At 46.0% G+C, this 23,910-nt stretch overlaps 1 long non-coding RNA gene across 2 annotated transcripts; it reads right to left on the bottom strand.

Moving 5' to 3' along the window:
* Positions 1 to 1,552: 1,552 nt before the first annotated feature.
* On the bottom strand, positions 1,553 to 23,698 carry LOC127603489 (uncharacterized). Of its 2 annotated transcripts, none has more exons than XR_007963071.1 (4): positions 22,891 to 23,698; positions 22,299 to 22,415; positions 21,945 to 22,124; positions 1,553 to 1,755 (listed from the first exon to the last, which is right to left on the bottom strand). It is a non-coding gene; the product is annotated as an uncharacterized LOC127603489 (long non-coding RNA). The 2 variants fall into 2 exon arrangements; XR_007963072.1 differs by lacking the exon at positions 1,553 to 1,755 and adding an exon at positions 9,540 to 9,623.
* Positions 23,699 to 23,910: the final 212 nt, after the last annotated feature.

Below are 23,910 nucleotides of genomic sequence, written 5' to 3' on the forward strand. Positions count from 1 at the left end.
CCTTTGTTCAGAAAAGTTGGTCAATATCGACTCTGGCTGAAAAGCATGTTCTCTTGATTTTTAGCCAGAGTCGAATGGGAACACAAGAAGGAATTATATAGCCTGCCATGCAATTCTAAAAGCAAATAAATCCAAAGAGGCGCTGCCAGAAATAGTCACAAATGCTCAAAATACACTTGTCCATTGAATTGTTATTTTCCATGCACTTAGTAAGGTTACTCCTCCCTAATAATGAAATTATGTGAGTTGTCACGAGAAGTTCCTAAAGCCATTTCACGTTGTGTTTTTTTTTTGGTCATCTGCGTGGACCCAAAGGCGAAAAAAAAAAGATCACCGTTGAACAGCAGGATGCCTGGCGAGCACTGTGGCAAATACGTAGGATGTGTTTTGCATTAAATTTTAAACAACCCGGTCCCTCCGCCGTTGCGTGACTGTGCCCCCGCGTCCCGCTGAGAGCACCATTAAAGCCTAAAATATCCTCCATCACAGATTGCGCAGTGTGATGCTGTCATAACCTGCCTTTGGCTTTTTCTCCATTTTGTGTTCTCAATGTTATTATGACGAGTAGTCTTAGACGGGGTTTTCTGTCTGTCTGATGCCAAGTGGGTTTGTCAATGCAAAACAAAAAAGATCAAAATAAAACGATAGCTGCCAAAAGCTACACAATCATGCCGCAACTTTATTTCCGGGTCACATCGTGTCAAAAGGTCGACAGCAAGCAACAGTGTCCGCCCTTGTTTCCTCGGCCGCTTTCGAGGCTCTGAGGCTGTGAGTGGCACTAAGCTGTGTCAGTTGTCACACATCACCACATATGCGAGGAATGCGGTGCTCGAGGGGGGTGGAGAGCGGCGGGGGGGAGGGGGGGACACACACACAGGCGTGCGTACAAGTCATGTAATGTTGATGTTAAAAACATGCGCCGGTAGAAGCGGCTGCTGCCATAACAGAATTCTTGGAACAGACGTCTTATTTTGCCAGCGTCCGGCGACATCGATTCAGGTTTGCGACAGGTTTGTTTTGCAGCCTGTTTTGGCTCAATGTGGGAATTTTGGATTGCGTGATGTCATGAGATGGTGAGTGAGGGCTGCGGGGTCGCCAAAGCTCGGCTACAGTCTCATCTTGTGGGCCGGATTTACGCTGCCAGTTAGCGGGGCTGATTTTTAATGGCTTGAACCATTTTGGGGACGGGGGGTCTGGGGGGGTGGGGGGGTAATTGCATGTTATTTTCCTCAATATGGCGATTACAATTTAATGCGCGATCATTTTTCAAGGTCCTCCTCACATCTATTATTTAACAAACACCCGCAGCCAATCGATATTTCCTGCAATAAACAAAATCAGATTGATTATTTATCAATATGTTGGTCTTATATGTTAGGCTTATGCTAAAAAATAAAGGCAAACGAAGCATGAATTAATATGAAAGATTGTTTTATTGACTTCAATTGTGAACAGCGTTCACGATGACAGCTTCAACTGAACACAAGTAACTCAATTGCAAAAACAGATTACAACAATCATAACCTCAAAATTGTGGCTTACATTCGCAAAGGAAAAAGGATTGAAATCGGAAATGGGAACATATGGGGGAGGGGGAGGGGGGCGCCTGAGAAAACTGTAAACTGGATTTCGCTCAGCGCCGCGCAGCTGTGAGGTGTAAAAGAGTGCAAAGCTTCATTTAATTTAACGCCAGCAAATCTTCAAACTGTCAAGCTTGAGTCGGCCGGCTCGCGAGGCACTCGCTTCGTCTTGTGTCTGGCAACGGTACAGAGGAAGAGAATTAGAATTTGGACACGTTTCAAGGATCCCAGCGCTATTTCGAGAGAGCAACAAAGAGTGACAGACAAGCCTGACAGCGGTTCGCTTGTATCTACGAGCGCGGCACACGTGTGTGCTGCTGGTCCGGTGGTACCTGAATGTACGAGTGATCTGCCTTTACCGTTCCGCCGTGTATTTATTTATTTGTTTGTTTTGGGAGAAGACCAGGAAGTTGCCCCCCCCAAACACACACACAATCTGCTTTGCTCCCACCCCCTTGAAATGGCCTCGGCAGCCATTTATTGTCCAGTATGAAAGTGCAAAACTATTTCCAAAGTGTTGTAACACGAGCAGGCCCGATCAATCCCCCCCCCCCCCCTAGCATGGAGCCACATACCACATGTCGCAGGGTGGCACAGATGGAGCGAGGGAGAACGGCCATGTTTTACGGCTAATTTCGAGTTGCCCCCGTTTATCGTTGTGATGCATATTAGCGGTTATCATTAACAACTTGGCAGAAAGAAAGCGCGCCGTGTTCAAGCCGAGCCTCTTCAAGCCCGCGCTCGTCGAGCAAATCCGATTTTACTTGTCAATCTTCCCGAGAAGAGTGAGTGCGGCCATCGTTGTGGCAAGCTTATGTAAAGAGTCGTCGAATAACTCGAGGGTGAGGCGGTGCCAAGGTCTGGTGGTCCATCACCATCCACATTGAATTTTCATTAATCCTGTCTGCCGCATATTTATTTCAAACTCCAAACAGCCCACTATTCATCACACTATAACCCGTGTTTTTATTAGTATGTCATTCAAACTATAGAGGGGGGGGGGGGATCTGTCATTATGCTCTGCAGTAAGACCGAAGGCCACAAAAAAGACTAAAAGCATGATAATAGCATGAAGATATACAAGCTGAATGCATTTATATGAGTGCACGGAAAAGCTGCTCGAGTTTCAAGTTGCGCCCCCCCCACCCCCTTGGAGTGCCGATGCGATTTTATCGGTTGCATGGAAACAGAAAAGCCCTGAAAGTTGCCTTTGAACTGCACCAAAAGGCAGCATCGTGACAAACAACACCCAGCAGGGCACGGAATCGTGTTTCCACACACTGGGACGGGCCCCCTAAAAGCATCCACATTCCGACACCGTCACCTGCAAGAGCGAAAAGCCATTATACAGTTTAATTTTCTCATTTTTCCTCTCCTGGCAAAAAAAAAAAAGAAAAAAAAACGATGATTTTTCAAACCTCTGACAGCCGAGACTTGCGCAGGATTTAGTCCATCTGAAAACATGTGGTAAGCCTTGTGGAATGTTTCAAATGACTCCCAGATGTGGCTCGCAGACAGGTTTAACCCATTCTTTTCCAGTTCAGTGGCAGCGAGGAGGAATGAAGGACGCCTTGCATGGAGAAAGTCTTGAGTCGCATCGAAAGTTAAATCCCTTATTAGCTGGCATTTTGTTGGGGGCCCATTGAGCTACACTTGAACGCCATTTGCTGTAAACGAATATAAAAATGTCATCTTATCCTGGATTAGGAACGAGTGCAAAGGCGCTGCTTTATTTTTTTTTTCCAGATGACTCAGCAATTGCAGGGTTCCGGTAAAGCACCGCAAATCAATTTTATAACGAATAAAGTGACACTTTCTCGCTGTATTGCTTTTTTTTTCTTACCCCGCCCCCCTCATTCCCAGCAAGCAACCAGTAAAATCACAATCGCATTCACTCACTACAATGATCCAGATTCTCATCTGTTGTTTTGAGTTGATGCAAGGCTTAGTTTGCCACATTAAGGTGCGGACTACAAACTACGGTGATGGATTACGGTAGTTGCAGGAACACCCCCCAAAGATGGCAATAATCAAGATAGGGAAGGGTGCTAAGAGACGTGCCAAGGAAGCCGCTAGATATGAGCAACAAACTCGTGTGAACCCGTCCTCCACGCCCGCTCCTCCCTCTCGCTCTCACCAGCCCAGCCATCTATGAAGCAGTTGGCCTACATACCCGTCAGACTGCCAGCCAACCAGCATATTGGAGCGGCTGGCTGGTCGCCACTGAATTGGACTCCTATTATGTGCAATCGTAATGGACGGACGCGAGTAAAAGCAGAGTACAGACGGGCACTTGACGCGATGGCGATCGGAAGCTAACGCGGCTCGGCGGTTTTGTTTTGTTTTTATACCGGCAGTGAACGACGGTGAGCAACGTGTCAGAATGCGGGAGTTCATTTTTTGTTCACTCGCATGCAATCAAGACTTATATAACAGCATCCATTTTTGATACCATGTTTCCTCATCTCGGGGCCCATCCCAGCTGACTTTTGGCGCATGCCAGGGTACATCCTGGACCATTCATTCACTCATTCATTCATTCATTCATCTTCCGTACCGCTTGATCCTCACAAGGGTCGCGGGGGGGTGCTGGAGCCTATCCCAGCTGTCCCCGGCCAGTAGGCGGGGGACACCCTGAATCGGTTGCCAGCCAATCGCAGGGCACACATAGACGAACAACCATCCACGCTCACACTCATACCTAGGGACAATTTAGAGTGCTCAATCAGCCTGCCACGCATGTTTTTTGGAATGTGGGAGGAAACCGGAGCACCCGGAAAAAACCCACGCAGGCCCGGGGAGAACATGCAAACTCCACACAGGGAGGCCGGAGCTGGAATCGAACCCGGTACCTCTGCACTGTGAAGCCGACGTGCTAACCACTGGACTACCGGGCCGCCCTTATTTATTTTATTTTTTCTAAAACATCTGTTTTATTAGTTTTAGTATTAGCTTTAGATTTTTTTTAAATATATATTGATGTGGAGTGCAAGACAATTTCTCAAGGAGTGTTCAACTTTCTTGCTAAACACTGAAATAAATACATTTAAAATAAACCCCGACAGATCATGTTTGCGATCGAACGCCAAGTCTTTGGCTCGGTGATTCGTTTACGAGCGAGCTGCAGGAAAACAAGAAAACTAGCCGATAACATGGCAGCTGTCGCAGGGAGGGAAGCTGTAGCAGGATACTGTAGGCCATACCAGGCCACAGCAGGCTGGGAAAAGCTTGTTACTGCTTTGAGCTTCCACATGTAAATGCACCGCATCCCCCTCCCCCCTCCTCCTTCCCCCTCCCTTTTAAGAGCCCCCTCTCCCACAAGTCTCCCCGAGGAAAAAGAACTGCGTTTTTAAAAGAAGCGCAAACAGCTGCCAACTCATTTGCCGCTGTGTTCTCTCGTTTTCCTTTTCTGAAGGAGAACCAAGGCGCGCTTCATGCGGAATGAGGGTGGACATGCCTTCGTATGGAGATTGACGAACGCATACGACGTTATTTCATGTTTTACCACCGTTTACAGCCACAGGTACACGCGTAGTTGATGGTGCATGGAAGTGATACACTCTTGAAGTAGCCCCCGATTTAATCAGTCAAAATTAGCTCTTGAAATCAACCCAAACAGTGCCAGCGGATAGTGTCAACATGTATTTCATATTTCATACAAAATTCATGTTTGCACACACACTGGTCTCACGATGCATTGTGTCATTTTGAGTCTGTTCCTGTTCCTGCACTGTTGTATCTCAAGGCACCATTGTGGACTTAAATGTTGGGAGAACAGTCCTGGAACTTTTCGGACATGCCTCATACGGTAAACTCACACAATTCAAGGAAGATAGGGAAGGGTTCGCCGTACCCGTTAAAAAAAAAAAAGCACAGACTACAAAATAATTTTTTTGAGGTGGAATCTGTTAAATTCCTTGTCATCGCCATCAGACAGAAAAGTAGATTTAATGCGCCACGCCGCATGTTTCCCCATGCACCGCATCTGGTGTGAAATGTTTTTGTATGCAGATTTTTGCGTGTATTGGTGAGCTTTATCGACACAGGTGGGCGTTGTTCTCTTTTAAATCGACTCTGGCTAGCATTTCCCCCAGTGTGCCGGTGTTTATGTACAATTGGAAGCAAATGGCTGAAAGCGTTCTGGCTCCGTACGCAAAAGGCTTTCGCTGCTCTTGGCAAAAATCTGCCCGCTTCCATATTAGCTTCTGCTAAAGCTGGCAGAGACGAAGAGAAAACGGCAATGAATAAGAGCCCCCTCCCGGGCATCGATCCCAAACAACTATGCCATATGATAATGACCTGCCATAAAACATGACTAGACGTCTTTCCCAAACAGCCCCCTGGCATCCTCGTATCACACAAAATGTTCGAACATAGACGGGGTTAAGTTACACCAACACCGAGTGTCCCATTTTGGAACGCCAGGGGGGGGGGGCTTCCCCTTCCCAGCATCTCATCAGAGGAAACCCAGGGAGTATGTCCCTTTAATTAGGCCGCCCGTGAAAATAATGGTGCATTAATGACATTTCTAGGGGGGCCAATGAGCTGGAACAACAGAAGAAAGACTAAATCACAAATCAATTCCAACAAATGTAATTAAGGTTTAATTAGCCCCAAGGGTGCCCGCGGAGAGCCGCGGAGGGGGCACGACGTGGAGGAAGAGCGAGAGGGGAAGTGAAAGAGAAATTTCGGGAAAGGGAAAGAAAGTAGCATCCGCGTGGGTCATGAATTGCTTCTTATTCTATTCCAGCAGTGTGGCGCTGGAGCAATAAAACAATATTGACCGGACAATGGTTTAAATCATAGCTTCCGTATGCTAAATGTGTGGCTCTTGGCACGTGCCTGCTCGGCAGTTAGCGACGGAGGGAGGCCTGATTTAAAAGCGCTGCGTCGGAACGTGCTAATTCTCTATAAAAACAGCAGCGTGTACGGTTAGAGCTCAGCAACGTTGTGGTGTTCAAAAAAAAAAAAAAAAAAAAGAAAGGAAGAGGGCCGAGGGAATGAAACAACAGGAGGGGAAAAAAAAAAAAAAAGAAATGCAAAAACCACAGGGAAATTTGGAGAGGACTTGGCCCGGCTTGCTGGATGCCAGATCACACGAACGCAGACTCCCACGCTAATAAACGAGCTTCATAAACAGCAATTAAAAACCCTGGGCACTAATTTAGTGGAAATGGAAGCCTGTAAAAAAAATCAAAAATAAAAAAATAAAGTACGTGAGGGAAGGGAACGGAAGACTGAAAAAAATTCTTTGATGCGTTTTTAGTTGTCATTTTTTTGGGACGGATTGTAAAATAGGAGGCTATTTACACAAAGTTGGATCAACTATACATTTTTTTTTTAAATTCTATGAATACTTTAAATGGAAAAATATGTGACCTCATCTTATGAATCATGTAACCCATCCGTCCAGATGAAAAACAAAACAAAATATAGATCAACTGCGGCCCATGAGTTGCCCCCCCCCCCCCCCCCCCTGTCTGCTAAACATTCCCTAAGCTTGAAGACAACCAAATGAGGTGCCGGCCTCGGTTCAAGCAGACCAAACCCACGCTCGTAACACCTACGCACGCATCCTGCCCCCCCCTCCCCCCACCCCTGCTCCTCTCCGACAGCACTGTAAACTGTGAAGTGACACAGTTGATATGCTCATCGGGTGCCTGCGAATAATTGAGGACGAGTATTTGTGTCATGCGATGCTTTCCGACTGCTCGCCATGACGTCGTAAAATATTCTCGATGCTAAAATATTAGCGCTCTGGAAAACCATTTTCTATATTCCATGTAAGAATTCCTCATAATTCCTTCACACAGGATGGGTGGTTTCAACAGCTCTTCCTGGTCTCGGTTTTTGCCAAGTATCGCCTGACGTTGGGCTGGCTCGTCTTCCCCCCTCCCTTAAAAACTGAACTTTATTCTAAGCTCTATTTCTTCATGCTACTTGCACACAGAAGTTACTCAAATGTCAACTGTAAAATTGCAAATAGCTCTTGTAAAGTCAATAGAAAAGATCAAGTAACACAACCTGATTTTTTATGATTTTTTTTTTTTTCCTCTCCGCGGAATCGGAGCCAGACTGACTCACTTTAATAGCAGTCCAACGTGATGTCCGGAGTCACCTCTCTGCTACAGGTTGTTTAATTGCTTATCGATTCTCGTGTCCTGTCGGGGCAAGTTAATTGAGCGGCCCGATGAAAAGCGCTGATCATAACACGCCTGACACTCGCTTTTAAAAGTCAAAGGCAAACGGGAAACAACTTGAAAACGAAATAACCATGTCAAGGATTGAGCAAAACGCTTTTTAATTACATTTTAACTTAAAATATATATATATTTTTTTTTCTTCTCGTACCGCTTGATCCTCACTAGGGTCGCGGGGGGTGCTGGAGCCCATCCCAGCCGTCTCCGGGCAGTAGGCGGGGGACACCCTGAATCGGTTGCCAGCCAATCGCAGGGCACATAGAGACGAACAACCATTCGCACTCACACTCACACCTAGGGACAATTTAGAGCGTCCAATCAGCCTGCCACGCATGTTTTTGGAATGTGGGAGGAAACCGGAGCACCCGGAGAAAACCCACGCAGGCCCGGGTAGAACATGCAAACTCCACACAGGGAGGCCGGAGCTGGAATCGAACCCGGTACCTCTGCACTGTGAAGCCGACGTGCTAACCACTGGACTACCGGGCCGCCCTTAAATATATAATAATTTTTAATATTTCCCTTTTAAATCACTTATAGACCAGCCGTATATGAAGCATCTTTGTCAACCGTGGGGAGGAGGCGGCGACAACGCCTCGGGATCGTCACGTCGACCGCGGGGCGAGAAACGGAGGAGGCGGCCATGACCGTGCATCTGGACTTGAGCAGATGCGTTCGGAGCTCAGTGACAGGCACAAAGATTAAGGTCACACTGTCTCACTTGGACGAGCGCCAGGCGCCACATGATGCTAATGGGGCGGCAGAGGCAAGGCGTAGGTAGGCTGGCAGATGTCCACGCGAGGCTCCGCGTCGCCTCCGCCAGCCAGTTCTTCTCAAGCCAAACAGATGGATAATGACATACAGAGCATCAGCCAGAGCTTTGAAAAAGACCGAAAATATTCCAACCAGCGTTCCTTTATTATTGCATACTCACTGCATCACTTTTTGTTTCCTCGCTCGGCTGCAAAAACACGACAAAAAGAGGAAACTGAGAAGGGAAGTCAATTTGACACACGACACGACAACAATCAAATACAAGAGAAACAATATCAATAGTAAACCAAGTGTCGAAATGGGCTTTCGAACAACGAAACTGCCAAATATTCAGCATCTCACTTTTGCTCATGACAAAATTAAAACAAATCTGGCATTTCCGCATGTTGTCTTTTCACATTTCTTGACCGATTGAATCCATTCCAAGTTCAAGTCTGACATCGTACATTTCAACCATAACAAGTACAACTTCTGCACAAATTGTATTCTCTAATTACAGACGATGCGGTCACATTTTACCCACGTACTTATGCCCGTCTGGCGCCTTTGGGGGGGGATGAATGTTGAACTGTTTGGATATATTCCAAGAGACAAGAGTGTCCAGTACTTGCTGTGGTGCGATGCCTTAACTCACTTACGCTTCAGTGTTCATAAGATCAGACATCAACAACACACGAGACTGCTCAGGACAGCGAAAGCGGCCGGTGGGCAGTACTGAACTGACTGCGCTTTGGAGTAAGCAGGCTCCTGGGAATCGCTGGAAACAGGAACATGAGTCCACATTTCTAGACAGTGACTGTCCTAGTTTTGGGGGATCGAGTCTATCCATGCTCTTTCTTTGTTGCTCTCCATCCAATATCATCGTGGCGCAGCCAAATAAATCACGCAAAGTTAACATCATGTGGGCTATCAAAGTTCACTTATCGAGCAGGACAATTCAAGGGGTAGGACGGGGGCTGGATGAACTCGCTGCAACTCACGGCATCTTCGCTTTCTCCGTCTTTTGCTGTCTGTTTCTCACTTCCTGTCTTGTCCCCGAGTTTTTAGGCCACCAGAGTGGAAAGCTGGCCTGTCACATGAGATTATTACAGGTGTCAAAGGACCGAGGGGAGCGCACAAAGGAGTATTACGGTGTACACGGTAAAAAGGGGAAAAAAACGGAATTTACAAGGACCTTGGCGAAAATCTTCCAGTAGTTGTGAAAATCTTCTTTGATTGTGTCTGCATGACTATATTATGCTGCCCTCTTGTGGCCAAGTTGGCCCCAACGTATCAATCGTGATGCACAAATTATTAACATTCTATTTACGTATCTTATTGCTCTGTTTTTTATAAAGTACAACAATGTGAGTTTGTTTCCGGTTGGATTTTTTGGGGAGGCTGGAGGATATACCATTTAAGGAAGAACTAATATATTTTTTTAAAGGGGCGAGTCATAATTGTACATTTTCTTTAACTGCAGCTGTAATACTCATGTAAAGGACCCCGCCCCCCACTAAAAAATGAAAAGAAAGAAAAATCCAACCAAACCTGCCCAGGCGGCATGAGCGTGCTGTCTTTTCTGTCAGTCTTTCCCTCCTTTTAAGGATGTGAGAAAAAAACAGCCAGAAGAGAGGGTTTAGAAATCGAAGCGTGGAAGGCGCCAGGAGAGTTTTTGGAGACAGCTCGGGCAAAAAGAAACATTCACCCGAAGAAATCAGCAGAGGTTAGACAAGGACTCGAATATTGAAAGCATGTTCTAGTTTGCAAAAAATAAAGAACGGGGAAGGTGAAGAGAGGACAACAGGTTTGTTCATTTGTTAATCCCCTAAAGCTCTCGCTAACTCTGATCTGTTCATCCTGCTCTCTCGCTCAGAACGCCTAAACCTCCCCCAACTTTGGTACGATAAGATTTCCCTGGAGATGCTGCGACTCCACCCCTGATTTTTCTCCATTTCCCTCATTTGGGGATTCTGCGGAGGTGCTTGTAGAGCTCATCTCTGTCATTTAGCTGCTTCATTCGTGGCCTATCCTATCACTGTGCAGCAGTGATGCGTGAAGCACGCTACGGGCCAAACGGGGGCCTCTTAAGAATTCAAGGTCACCGCCTGACAATTGTGCTCTGCAGCGTATGCGATGTTTCACAAGGCATGCCGTGTTTTGCAATCTTTGACGCACTTCCCTACCAAGCCGGTGTGTGTGTGTGTATACACATTGGAAAACAGCAGGCTTTTGTGTTGCCAAAGTTTCTAGACTATTTAAAAGCACGAATATCAAACTCAACAACAGAAAAAAAGATGAATGGATGAGCAGATAAATAGCGTAGCTCGCAACACAGCCTCGTTATAGAAAGTTGACACACCTAAATGATAAATGGATAGATAGTATTAAATATAAAGCCTAGTTAGCTACATGCTCTAGTGAGCAAAATGCCTAGTTAGCTACATAGCCTCGTTAGCCACCTAGCCCAGTTCGCTACACAGCCTTGTTAGCTGCAGTGAGATGCTAACGTTATCTATCTGGTTGTTGTAGGCTGAAGCTACGCTTTGTCACAATTCATTTAAAATAACTTCTTACGTTAAATATAAATCCTAGTTAGCTACATGCTCTAGTGAGCAACATGCCTAGTTAGCTACATAGCCTCGTTAGCAACCTAGCCCAGTTCGCTACACACCCTTGTTAGCTGCAGTTCGATGCTAACGTTAACTATCTGGTTGTTGTAGGCTGAAGCTACGCTTTGTCACAATTCATTTAAAATAACTTCTTACGCGATAGTGATATTGTATAAAAGTCTCTTATTTTGACACCTTTTGGCATTTGACAGTGACGTACGATCTGCGGCAGTCAGCCAAGCTAACATCGATCAGCGCTGGCTCTCCACAGCGCACCAGCCAATCAATCATGTCTATCGATCGAGCCCCTGTTGGAGGAAAATGTGTGGATAGGGCCGAATGGCCACTGTCGTCTGGTATAAACAGGATATGATTTGAGTGTCAGCTTTGAAATGGCGGGAAATTAGTTGCCGATATTTCCCAAACACGATTATATTGTGGTCACAATTTAGGGTGCAAATGCTAATTTTTGGCCATGAAATAAGCATATTGGGGGCTCTGTATAATTGCAAGATTGAAGTGAAGGGGTTAAAAAAAAAAGTATGCTTGTCATTCAACAAAACCGAGGCAAGGAGGATTTCAAGCGCACATGAACAGAGCAAGGCCAGACCCAAGGTCTCTATACATGTACTGCATGATGTATGCAGGTTATTATCCGGGACAAGGACACCGTTTCACCATCAACACAAATTTTATATGACCTACAAGCAAGGCCCTCTGCAGCGAGAAGAACAAAAAATTAGTCAACTTCCCATTAAATATGAGCCCATCGTTTATCTTCACACAAAAAGTACACATCCAATATCAACACAAAAAAGACGACGCCTGGATTGCTCTGAACCGATCCAAATCACATCTTAGTGCTGCTTCTCTCAGATTCGGTGATAACGCGTGCTCGGTATCGCAAAGTGATGAATGATAAATACAATTCCACTGGAACGGCAATGGGGGAAAAAAAGACTCTGCGATTTGGCTAGAGACTGTAAATTGCGATTCTCTTGCCTCACGCCCCAAAACAAATTAGAGCCAATACTTCTCTTGGCGCCTCCGGAGTGTGTAATGAGAGACACAGAGTGGGAGAAAAGAAAGAAAGATGAGCAAGAAAACACAAATGATGGCTCGCTAGCGGGGGTGAAGCACACTCCGGCTCATCTTATGTATCCGGGGGAGGAGAAGAAGAAAACGGTAATCAAGCACGTAACCGTAAAACATTGCAGGAGGTAAAATTAGAAGACCTTCCCCTTCTTGAAAAGGAGAAAAGCCCATCTTTTCGAGGTCGGGAACAAGCCTGCATTCTTACTGTCAATTGAGAGACAAGGCACTTTAGCGTGACCCCAATACACATAAGTGCAGGCATCCTCACACATGTGTTCCAGCACATAGGCGTACACACACACACACAAAAAGGCAGATTATACATGAAAGGGTGTGGGCTGTGAGAGTATGTGTCTTTTTATCAGGTGAGGGGCGAAGCAAGGAGGGGGCGGTGTAAGATTTATCTGCTGCTGTCGAAAAACTTTGACCCCAAAGTTGTAAATCTGTCAAAGGAGTCTAGCCAGCTCAACAGGAAACACGGAGAGGAAAGGAGGCGGGGGCGTAGGAAGGTGGTGGTAGAGGAGGGTGGGGGCACTGGGGTGCAAAAGGCACACCCACGGGCTTAAGCATTTCAAAAGGGCCACCCTTTCAGCGCTGGGGAACGTGAAGTGTCCCTCTCGCCATGTTTACAATCCTGAAAGTGATCCCACACAGCTGGCAAAAACCACCAAGTTGCCCCCCAGGCATCCCCAACCACACCATCAAATTCAGCGCGCATCAGTTTCCATTGACATATGTGGCCCTGAGTATGGTACAATGTAGCACGGTACGATATCGAGTTTGCTATTCGCAAATTCACCTGCGATTTTTATTGTAAAATATATCTGAATTGCGGTTTCTGACATGCGCAACGTGTGCAGGGGGTGGCATTGCTGTGTGTTTTTCCCTCGGGTTGCAACAGCTCCACAAATGTCATTCATTTGTACTTTGTCCAAACTTTCTTTGACATTTAAGGCCCTATTTTAGCAACCAGCGCATAGGCGCTCGGCGTAAAAACTGCCGCATCTTCATTTTTGTGCCGGGGGCAAGTCTAGTTTACAGTGTTTAGGAATTTAGTGGACCGCGGGCGTTTTCTTTTACACACCTGAGTATTTGATGACTGAAATCAGATTAGAGTTTAGACCGGGTGAAAGCAGGTCTAAGTTGTGGTGCAGGTGGCGTCGAGCAATTTTTGATGAATTTGATCGATGCAAAGGCAGACAGATTCTGCCCTGCGCTAATACAGAATGTGTCGTATTTTGAACGCATCATTATTATCATCCTCTTTATTTAAAAAAAAAACCTGGGCCAGCTATGCGGAGAGGTGTCATTACTCCAGACAAGTTGATAAATCTTCCTGTCTCCACTGCAAAATCTTAAGCCATTTGCAAGGGCAGGGATGTACTAGGCCCCAAAATTCGGCCACGTAATATTCGTCGGTTCAAAGCACACGAGAATTGAAACAATGATTCATTAAGTGTCGCTCGCCAGCGGTCGAACTATCGATTGTTAGCAAACTACAGTTGCTTGTTTACTTTCGACCTCAGCTTGTCTAGGGGAATACAATGAATGGAAACATGGAAAGGAAACCCCCCATTCGTCCTTCCCATCCCACTGTGGAAAGCCGAACGGACAGTTCCAAACAATTGCGTCGAGAGCTCATTTTACTTGGGAGGAAAGGTGGCTCTTCTAAGTGCATGGGTGGCGTGTTATGACATGCTGACGGGACCCGGCATCTTTCTGTGCCAGCTGTGCAGGCCAACGTTACACATTGGCGAGGGGGAATAACAACATTTATTAGTGTGTCCTGGGAAACCTCGGCACCATGGCAAAGACTGGCATGCGGCCACAGTCTGCCCTGAGAACAGCGCAGTCAACCATCTGGCCGCAAGCTCGCTGTTACAATAGTGAGCCTGTGGGCCGGAGAAGAAGATGGAGGAGGAGGAGGAGGAGGAGAGGCGATACGGCGAACCATCACATAGTCGCAGTTTGGCGGCCGTGAAGTCACCCATTTGCTTGATTTCGCTGAAAAATCTGGCGAACTCCCAATCAAGTTTTCTCCGCAGGGTGTCCGGGCTCTCCCTTAGAGATAAGGTGAGAAGCTCAGTCATCCGGGAGGGGCTCAGAGTCGAGCCGCTTCTCCTCCACATCGAGAGGAGCCAGATGAGGTGGCTTGGGCATCTGATTCGGATGCCTCCTGAACGCCTCCCTGGTGAGGTGTTCCGGGCATGTCCCACCGGGAGGAGACCCCGAGGAAGACCCAGGACACCCTGGAGAGACTATGTCACCCAGCTTGCCTGGGAATGACTCGGGATCCCCCGGGGAGAGCTGGAAGAAGTAGCTAGGGAGAGGGAAGTCTGGGCTTCCCTGCTAAAGCTGTTGCCCCCGCGACCCGGCCCCGGATAAGCGGTAGAAGATGGATGGATGGATGGATCGTAGCTGTTTTGGGGCACAAATCAATCACACTCTTGTTTCGGGTGGCATCTTGGGACTGGTTCTCAAGTGGACGTCAATTACTCGTAGATTTTGTTCTAGACCCGCCCACGATATGTTGAAATCTATATTTCGAACATGAAGAATACAAATCTGTGAGTAGGCAAATTTACACATTCCAAACCACGACTATTTGCGTGTTCACTGTACCCGGGCCTCGTTTAAATGTTCCGAATCATCCATTTACTGTCTATAGTGCATGCGGTGAGATCATCCAAGAGCAATTGTTTAACATTAACAGCGCAGACATTCATTTTTCCTCAGCTAACACCCACCCCACCCGACCCCACCCTCACCCGCCGAGAAGAAAAAGCCCCGGCGACAATGAAAATCCATGATGTCACCGAGATCGCCGACAATTTACACCGAGGCCGCAACAGCGGACATAAAGTGTGGCGGCCTGGTGGGATTGCACATAAACTGAGCCGTGAAGTCCAACAAACAATGGCCCGCTGTTTGCTCTGCCTTAATTGGGATTGACGTGGCTGCCTGCTGACAAACAAGCCAGAGAGAGCGCACGGCGGCGGCTATTTCTGCAAGTGTGTGCGCACAGTACAGCTAGTGTGTGTAAATGACAAATAGAGAGGCCAAACCAGGTCAGAGCTCAGACAGACAGACACTGAATGTAAGTGCACACGCACACACACACACACTTCTCACATGACTGTGCACCAGGGATTTTCGTGCTTTCACCGAGTGAAAGAGAGGTGTGAAGCCTTAGTCACGCGATGCCACTCTGTCTGGCCTGGTTTACTGTGAGTGTGCATGTCCAGTAAGTAAAAAGTAGACTTTGTGACTGGCATCAAAGTCCACTCGACAATATGAGACATGCACATCGGAAATCATTGTTTATGATACCATCTTTCTCTTATGGAGAAAAAAATAATCCGTTTGCACATGGTCAACAGAATTTAGTGAGACACACACACACACACACACGCACACACACACACACACACACACATGCAGATATATAATATAGATATAGATGTAGATCAATAAAACCGACCCCATTCTACGGTCTATGTCTCAAACATACTACGTGCAACATTTTTGCTATATATTAATAAAAATATATAAATATATAATTATATATTTAGATATTTTATATATATATTTATATATATATATAATATATAATATTATATATTTATATATTATATATTTTATAATAGGCGGCCTGGTAGTCCAGTGGTTAGCACGTCGGCTTCACAGTGCAGAGGTAACGGGTTCGATTCCAGCTCCGGCCTCCCTGTGTGGAGTTTGCATGTTCTCACCGGGCCTGCGTGGGTTTTCTCCGGGTGCTCCGGTTTCCTCCCACATTCCAAAAACATGCATGGCAGGCTTATTGGACGCTCTAAATTGTCCCTAGGTGTGAGTGTGAGTGCGAATGGTTGTTCGTTTCTGTGTGCCCTGCGATTGGCTGGCAACTGATCCAGGGTGTCCCCCGCCTACTGCCCGAAGACGGCTGGGATAGGCTCCAGCACCCCCCGCAACCCTAGTGAGGATTAAGCGGCTCAGAAAATTGATGTATGGATATTTTATAATATTATATATAAATATATATTTTTTATATATATATATATAGTTTATATATATATATATAGTTTATATATATATATATATATATATATAAATAAAAATATTTGCTATATTTTCTTGATCAACCTTCAGTGATATTGTTTTCATTTTACATTGCAACGCCTACAGTGTATGCCGTGCATGTAATTTTATGATTATCGGAGTTGAGCATCTCGCCTAAATAAAATGGAAATATCACATCTAGCAAAGCGGCGCTACTTTTATTCCTCAAGACTTTTTGGCAACAGTTTTTTTTTTTTTTTCAGACTTGCACATGTAAGCGTGCACACAGGCGCATGTGTTGGTACGGCGTGAGCGGCGGGGCTACAGAGGGCACGAGAGGCCACATTTGGGGAACTTGTTATGGTAACAGATATATGTGTGCGTTCATAGAAGGGGAAGTGAAAGCTGAAGGCTGCAGCTGTTGGCTTCTCTGCGGTCTGTGTGTGTGTCACCCAGAAGAGAAAGGAAGTGAAGAGCAGAAATTGCTCATGTGCCACAATTATTGGGATCAGGGCATGACACTCTTCTCTTTTTTTCTGTGGGTAAGCACATTGGACAGACACCAAAAAGAAGACATCAGCTTCATGGACGCATGAGTCATCCGTGCCCTGAAAAGGTTCACCACTTCACAAGGTCATATAATAACTACCACTTACCACTGGAAGACTTCTACTTTATTTTTAATTTAAAAAAAAAAGAAAACTGGGTTAGCCCTACAGCACCGCTCCCCGCAAAAGTCACAGAATTATTTAAATGTTTGGTGGAACTACAGCTAATAAACAAGTCTCACTGCACTTCATTTACTGTAAGCCCTTTAATGTTTGTATATGTTGACGTTATTTGCTCTGCCCTGTAATTGAGTGGCAATCATTTTTTTTCCCAATCCCATACTGTGCCCCTCCCTTATAGGAGCAAAAGCTTGCATTTTCTTCCTCCCCCTTGCTTATGTTTTTCTTTTTCATCGGAAAAAAAAACAGGGTGCTGTTTTGGCGACTCGTCAGGCTTCTCCATTCTGTCACGTTATAGAGACTCTCCATAATATCCACTAACAACCCAGGCTAAATCTAACTCCTCCCCAATGTCCAAAAGTTACATCACCTCGACATTACATTGACCACCAATTTCTGCACGACTTTCCTATCTGGACAGGGCAGAAAACGCTCACCCTCAATGGGTGAGGGTTTTTTTTTTTTCACCTGGGAAAAACAAATTGTAAACCGTGAATATATTTTGAATGACTGTGGCAGACAGAGTAAGAAAACAAGTGTCCACGCTAGCATGCACACATTTAAAAAAAAACAACATACAGAACAGACAAGTGGAGCGAGGTGGAGGTTGATGTTGGTTTGAACCCAAATACCCCCGCACTTCACAACCACATACCACCTCCCCCTCCCACAGACTGCCACTCTTAAACCCCGAGCTTCACTATGAAATCACCATTGGGGCCTACAGGAAATGAAAGATCTCCACGGGAGATAGAGAAGGAGGAGACGGTTAAAAAAAAAAACTGTTTGCAGCCCCAATTTTCACTTTTGGCATGCAAATATCCACTGTGCTGCTTATAATGGGCTTGATGCGCGTCTGGCCCCTGCCTTGTTTTTTCTGGCTGCTGAAGCCCAAGCGGACGAGCGAGCAAGCTTTTCCTTTCGAAGCGAAGGTGGGGGACTGGAGTCACATGACTTGACTCGAGTCAGACTTGCTTCATCAATTTTAGGACTGAAATCCACAGATACTACTTTTTTGGAGACAGAGTACACGTGCTTACTTACATTTGAATACGATACATGAAATTGTCATTACATCTTAATCGATGAAAATGACGTTTTATTTTAACTTGTATCTCAATTTGGGATTTGCATGAATAAAACTTGACCAAAAACAAAAAAACAATCGACTTCAATTTAACTTGAGCCACATAACTTGAATGTCTTACCTGTTCAGGACTAAAAATCTGAATTTACAACATTTTGTTGGCATTTGTTTTTGAAAGAAAGATTGTACGGGCAAACAGCTAACTAACTAGAGATTGTGAATCCAGAGTGGCTAATGAGCAAATATTTTTTGACTGAGCCAGATTGTATGAGATGACTTGTGACTTATGAATTGCTTAAAATTTTTGGGGACTAGGATATAACGGTTTTGGGTTTGTATTGTGAAAATTTTGTTTTAGTTTACGTTTAATTGGTCTCAGTATTCGTTTTAGTTTGGAGTGACTTTTGTCACGCTAACTCAAAACTTTAAGACTTTTGACTTGCACATATGCAACTTAGGCCGACTCCCGCTTTTGCTCTCCCGCCTCAATGACGTGTATTCCGGGTATGGGAGACATGATTACAATCTTTCCCGTAAACTAGTAAACGCAGTGGTTCCCTGTTGTAATTTTCGTGTACGCGCCAGCGTGTGCAGCCGCAGATAAGCCAGCACCCACGCACTAGCGGGGCGGAGTGGAAGATGTGGGGGCTCGCTTAATGGCTTTTTAAATTTCCACCGAGTGAGTGACTTATAACTTTGGAGGAGAACAGCTGTTCCTGATTTGGGGGAACAAAGAGGGGGGGGCGGGAGGGGAGGCAGCGATCTGAGACTGGACTGGCCTCTACTTTAATGGCCTAAAATCCGCCCCTGTGTATGTGTGTGTGTGTGTGTGTGTGTGTGTGTCTGTGGTCATCTTTCATGCACCGACACTGCTGTGTAATCTCTCCTGTGTGTGTGTGCACGTCGGAGGGCAACAGGATACAAGTCTACAGCCGTAGATTACGGCCACAGAGCGAGCGAGAGCAGAATTACGGCCGGGCGACAGTGAAGGTCAACTCATTTGGGGATGAAAAGAGAGAGAGAGAGAGAGAGAGAGAAAGGAGGGGAAACAAGGGAAAAAGGCTCTTGCAGAAGTGTGAGATTTAGAGCAGGGGAGGGAGGCGGGAAAGAGAAGGGGGAGGGCGGGAAAAGGCAGATGAGGAGAGAGGAGATTAAGGCCATCGGAGCATTGAAAAAAAAAACGAGCGTCAGCCAGGTGGAAAAAGTCCAAGCGGTTTTGATCCAAGTCGAGCGAGGCTACGGGGCGGCAAGTTTAAACGCCGTCTCGCTGGCTTCTTGGAGTCGAACCTTTTATGGCCCACTTCCATCTCTTGAAATACTGTGGCCTGACCCCACCCAGCTCTCTCCGCTCGCTCACATGCACTCGTTTTGGGATTTTTCAGAGGCTCACAGTCATTTCCGGGAGAGTAATCTTAACTATTTGCTTGCTGAGACTTTCAATCTCTCGCCATTAGCGGTCATTCTAGACAGGGGGGGTCCTTAGTTTAGTTCCGTTCCTATGGCAACAATATTTTGGCACCTAAGCGGGACTCAGCATAAAGTCATAATTACAGCGAATAGTTCTATGAAAAACACTTTTAGTCCGTAAACGAGACCCGCTGAACTGCCAACCTCATAATTGTATCTTCTCTTGGGCTTTTGACTTCAGAGGTTCGACTGTATGCATTTTCAGATTTAATCCAGAGCTATAGAGGTGTGCAGTTTTACAAATTGGATGAACTTGCCAGTACTATCATGTGACGCTGCCTTCAAATAAAAAGAATAAACATCCGCGTATAAGAGACGTGACTCAGGGAAAGGCGACGGACAACAGAAAGAAAGCCACAACTGACCTTAAGTATAGCACACTCCCCAATAGGAGACCTCCCCCCCCCCCCCCCCCCGCAACTGAACAAGCTGTCCCCAATTAAACGCGCTCCGGTTTGAAACGTGTCCATGAAAGTCACATGCACACGCCCTGCGCTTGGTTTCCTGCTGTTGCCTTTCCTCTGAGGCCCCCGTGCAGCGCCGCAGCCTTGTAAAACATAGCAGGTCAGTGTCACATGACCCAGGTCTAGGATGCTCCGGAGTTGGGTGTCAAGACAACACATGGGCCGCGCAGATAGAGAGTCCAGGAGGACTGACGAGGAACGCCAAGCGCAAAGCGGGAGGGAGAAAAATCTAACGGGAAGGGGAATCACGCAAAGTCTTGAAAGGTTTGCGGCACAACAACAATTCTCTTTTGATGGCTGAAACCTCTGTGAGAAAATGTGTTCCCATATTCCATCCTTTCATCCCTTCAGAAGGAACAGAACATGTTCTTACAAGAATTTATACACAAGACCAAGTCATAAATCCCATCACTGACCAGAAAAGAACAAGAGCTCTGCAAATCCCAAGACGGCAGTCAGAAAAGCGCAAACCTCCACACCAAGGCAACAATCCGGTACTTTTGACCAGTACTTTAATAGATATGCACCTCTATGAGTACATTTGGACAGTAAAATCCATCCAAAAGTTCAAATACAAACCTGGATTGGATTGTAGATTGTTTCCATTTTAATTCATTGTTTGTATTTCAAGAAAATCTTGACATTTTGAGGGAAGCGGGGTGTAATAATATCCATCCATCCATCATCTACCGCTTATCCGGGGCCGGGTCGCGGGGGCAACAGCTTTAGCAGGGAAGCCCAGACTTCCCTCTCCCTAGCTACTTCTTCCAGCTCTCCCCGGGGGATCCCGAGTCGTTCCCAGGCAAGCTGGGTGACATAGTCTCTCCAGCGTGTCCTGGGTCTTCCTCGGGGTCTCCTCCCGGTGGGACATGACCGGAACACCTCACCGGGGAGGCGCTCAGGGGGCATCCGGATCAGATGCCCAAGCCACCTCATCTGGCTCCTCTCGATGTGGAGGAGAAGCGGCTCGACTCTGAGCCCCTCCCGGATGACTGAGCTTCTCACCTTATCTCTAAGGGAGAGCCCGGACACCCTCCGGAGAAAACTCATTTCGGCCGCTTGTATCCGGGATCTCGTTCTTTCGGTCACGACCCATAGCTCGTGACCATAGGTGAGGGTTGGGACGTAGATCGACCGGTAAATCGAGAGCTTCGCCTTTTGGCTCAGCTCCTTCTTTACCACCACAGACCGATACAACGTCCGCTGGGTGTAATAATAACTAACATAAATGTTTGATTTGAACTTGGTTCAGAGCAATCCTCCGTGGAATTGGCAAGGTCATGCTAGGACATGTTCGGTTAATTAAAACAGACTCAACATTGTCTCTAGGTGGGTAGGAGATTGTGATTGGTTATTTGTCTATGTCAGCTCCGTGCCTGCTGGCGACGCCTTGCCTCCCACTCATACTCAGCTGGGATAGACTTTATTTTTCGGCCTACATTTTGTACTCGCTATTGTGCATGATGACTCCGAAATCACTCCGATGTGTCTGAGATGCTCTGTCAGCCCGCTGACTGATGACGCTCCCCTTTCTCGACACCTCTTGTGTGGCCCTGACTTATTAGAGCTGACATGCATATGGCGCGCAGTCATCCTGGTAGCACTCAAAAGAAAGAGAGCGAGGGCGATAATATGGAAGACGTTTGCTTCACCGTGGTTTGTAAACAGCCATCTTGAGTCCCCCAACGTATGTCGAGATTACAATTTTATTTCTAAAACACATGTCTGTCACTCAATATCGTTTTTGAGGAATCATTAACTATTTGCCAAACTGCCGTTTGACATCAAGTGAAGCAATGTGTCGATGGATAGTATTTCAAAAACAAACTTGTCCCACTCGGCACTGTTGAAGTGTGCCCCCGCGAAGGTCACATGTTGTCCTTACCATGTAAACACGCTTACTCATATGTGCCAGGCATGTCCTCTTTCAAGTATGCACCAGTTTGTCAGGATGAAGTCTGTCAATGTCAGGCTGGCGATGGTGAAGTGTCCTTTGCAAATACATCAACCACGGCGTCCGCCTCCTCCTCTCGCTCCGTCTTGCTCATCCCACATGTCACATCATATTTTTTCAAGCAGCCCCTGTAAAAGGGCAGAGGCTCAGTGAATTGATGTGGGTCGTTTACAGGAGGACGGCCGGGGCAAGGACGAGAACACTTGGGCGCACAGGGGCGGAAAGAATAGGCGAACAAAGAGGATGAGGTTGTCCTTCATGCAAAAAATGTCTATGGTTGGAAAGAAGAAAAAAACACTTACTCTATACAGGTTGCCTTTATATACAGATGCAAGTAGGGCAACCATGCAGCTACTTCACATGCAGCCTCTGGTTTGGAGTCACCAGTCAAGTGAGGACAAACTGTGCAAGGACGACCCCTGTTGGTGGATAACATGCACAGTTCCAGAATGGGGGAGCATTTTTTTTTTTTGTAACTGTGTGATATTGATAACATTCATCATTCGCTGACAGTAAATTTGCACAAATATTTACGACGGAAACAGGTGAATAGCCATCACATGCTGGCAATGAAGGGCCGCTCCGACCCCCCCAGCCCTGGTTCCTTGTCACAATGGAGTGAGTGGTATTTCATGACTACTTGTTATTTACATTTCTAATTGACTGACTCTGGAGCAACATAATTCAACATTGGTCTAATACAAGCGGTGGCGGTGATATTTACAGAGAATGATATAGTTACATCGTATACATCATAGCATTATAGCGAGATAAAAATTCATAGAAGGGTAAAAATAGATGCAGGACATAGCACAGTATTCCTCACTAATTCTTTGAACAAAGAATGACCTCGCCTTTGAGTGTTTCATAGAAATGTTTCAAAAGTGAATTTACCTGTTTGAGAGACGGGAGGGCCCATCAACCTGAAAGTACAGTTCAAAAAAATAAATGTCTGACTCCATTCAAACAGTCTGTCACAAATTGGCTCTTTGGTTTCCCCGATGGACTCTGTGTTGTTGTTTTTTTTGTTTTTTTTCACATCTCCACTGTTCCATTCTGCCAGTCAGGAAAGCCCAACTCATTAGCCACTCCACTTTTTATTATTTACTAGATTGTACATTACATTTTGAAAGCAGCATACAATTACTTGAAATATTCAGCTAGGCGTTTCTACTGTCTAATTGGTTAATGGAGGGAAGAGGGGGTTGGTGTAAAAAGGGAAATCCCGTGCGTCTCTCAAGCTTGCTCCATGCCAACTGGACTGGAACGCGGCCAAAATACAGTACAGTCCCATCCACCCACGCAACCACTGGACTGGAGAAGATCCAAGATGGATGCCTCCAGGGCCCACAGTGCTGTGAAATACACACTATTAGAGATGGAAGGGGCCAGACCAGTCATACTCTGTTTGGTTTGAGCATTTTACATAAACTCCATGTCATGTCGCAACAAACGCTCCAACTCGAGACGTCGGTAGCAGATTCCACAAGTGGCGCCGTGAGCAAGGTACCTTGTGCTTTTAGCAAAAGTAAAAACGGTGCATTCGTTTTAGATCCTGTGTCTTTGAAGCTCGGTGATCCACAATGCTCTCACGACATCCCTGAGGAGGGGGGAAAAACACAGGCAGGATGATGGAAGGAGGAGGTGGGGAGGGAGAGTGATGCAGAGAGAAAATATAGACAGGGTGCTCTGTCTTAATATAGATTTGTCTGTGTAAAAGGTCAAAATTGGAAGTGGGCAGACTGATGTCTCTTCCCTTGCAGACTTTCTTATAATATGCTACTGTCATAGCCATTCCTTAAAAAAACTTTTCGAACATTTCATCAATATTCGTGATATCCATAAACTTCTCCACTCTGTCCTCACTAATCAGGCAATTCACTACGCTAGCGGATTGACTGCGTCTTACTTGAA

Source organism: Hippocampus zosterae, chromosome 7, assembly GCF_025434085.1.
Source record: "Hippocampus zosterae strain Florida chromosome 7, ASM2543408v3, whole genome shotgun sequence".
In the NCBI taxonomy this organism is placed as follows: Eukaryota; Metazoa; Chordata; class Actinopteri; order Syngnathiformes; family Syngnathidae; genus Hippocampus; species Hippocampus zosterae.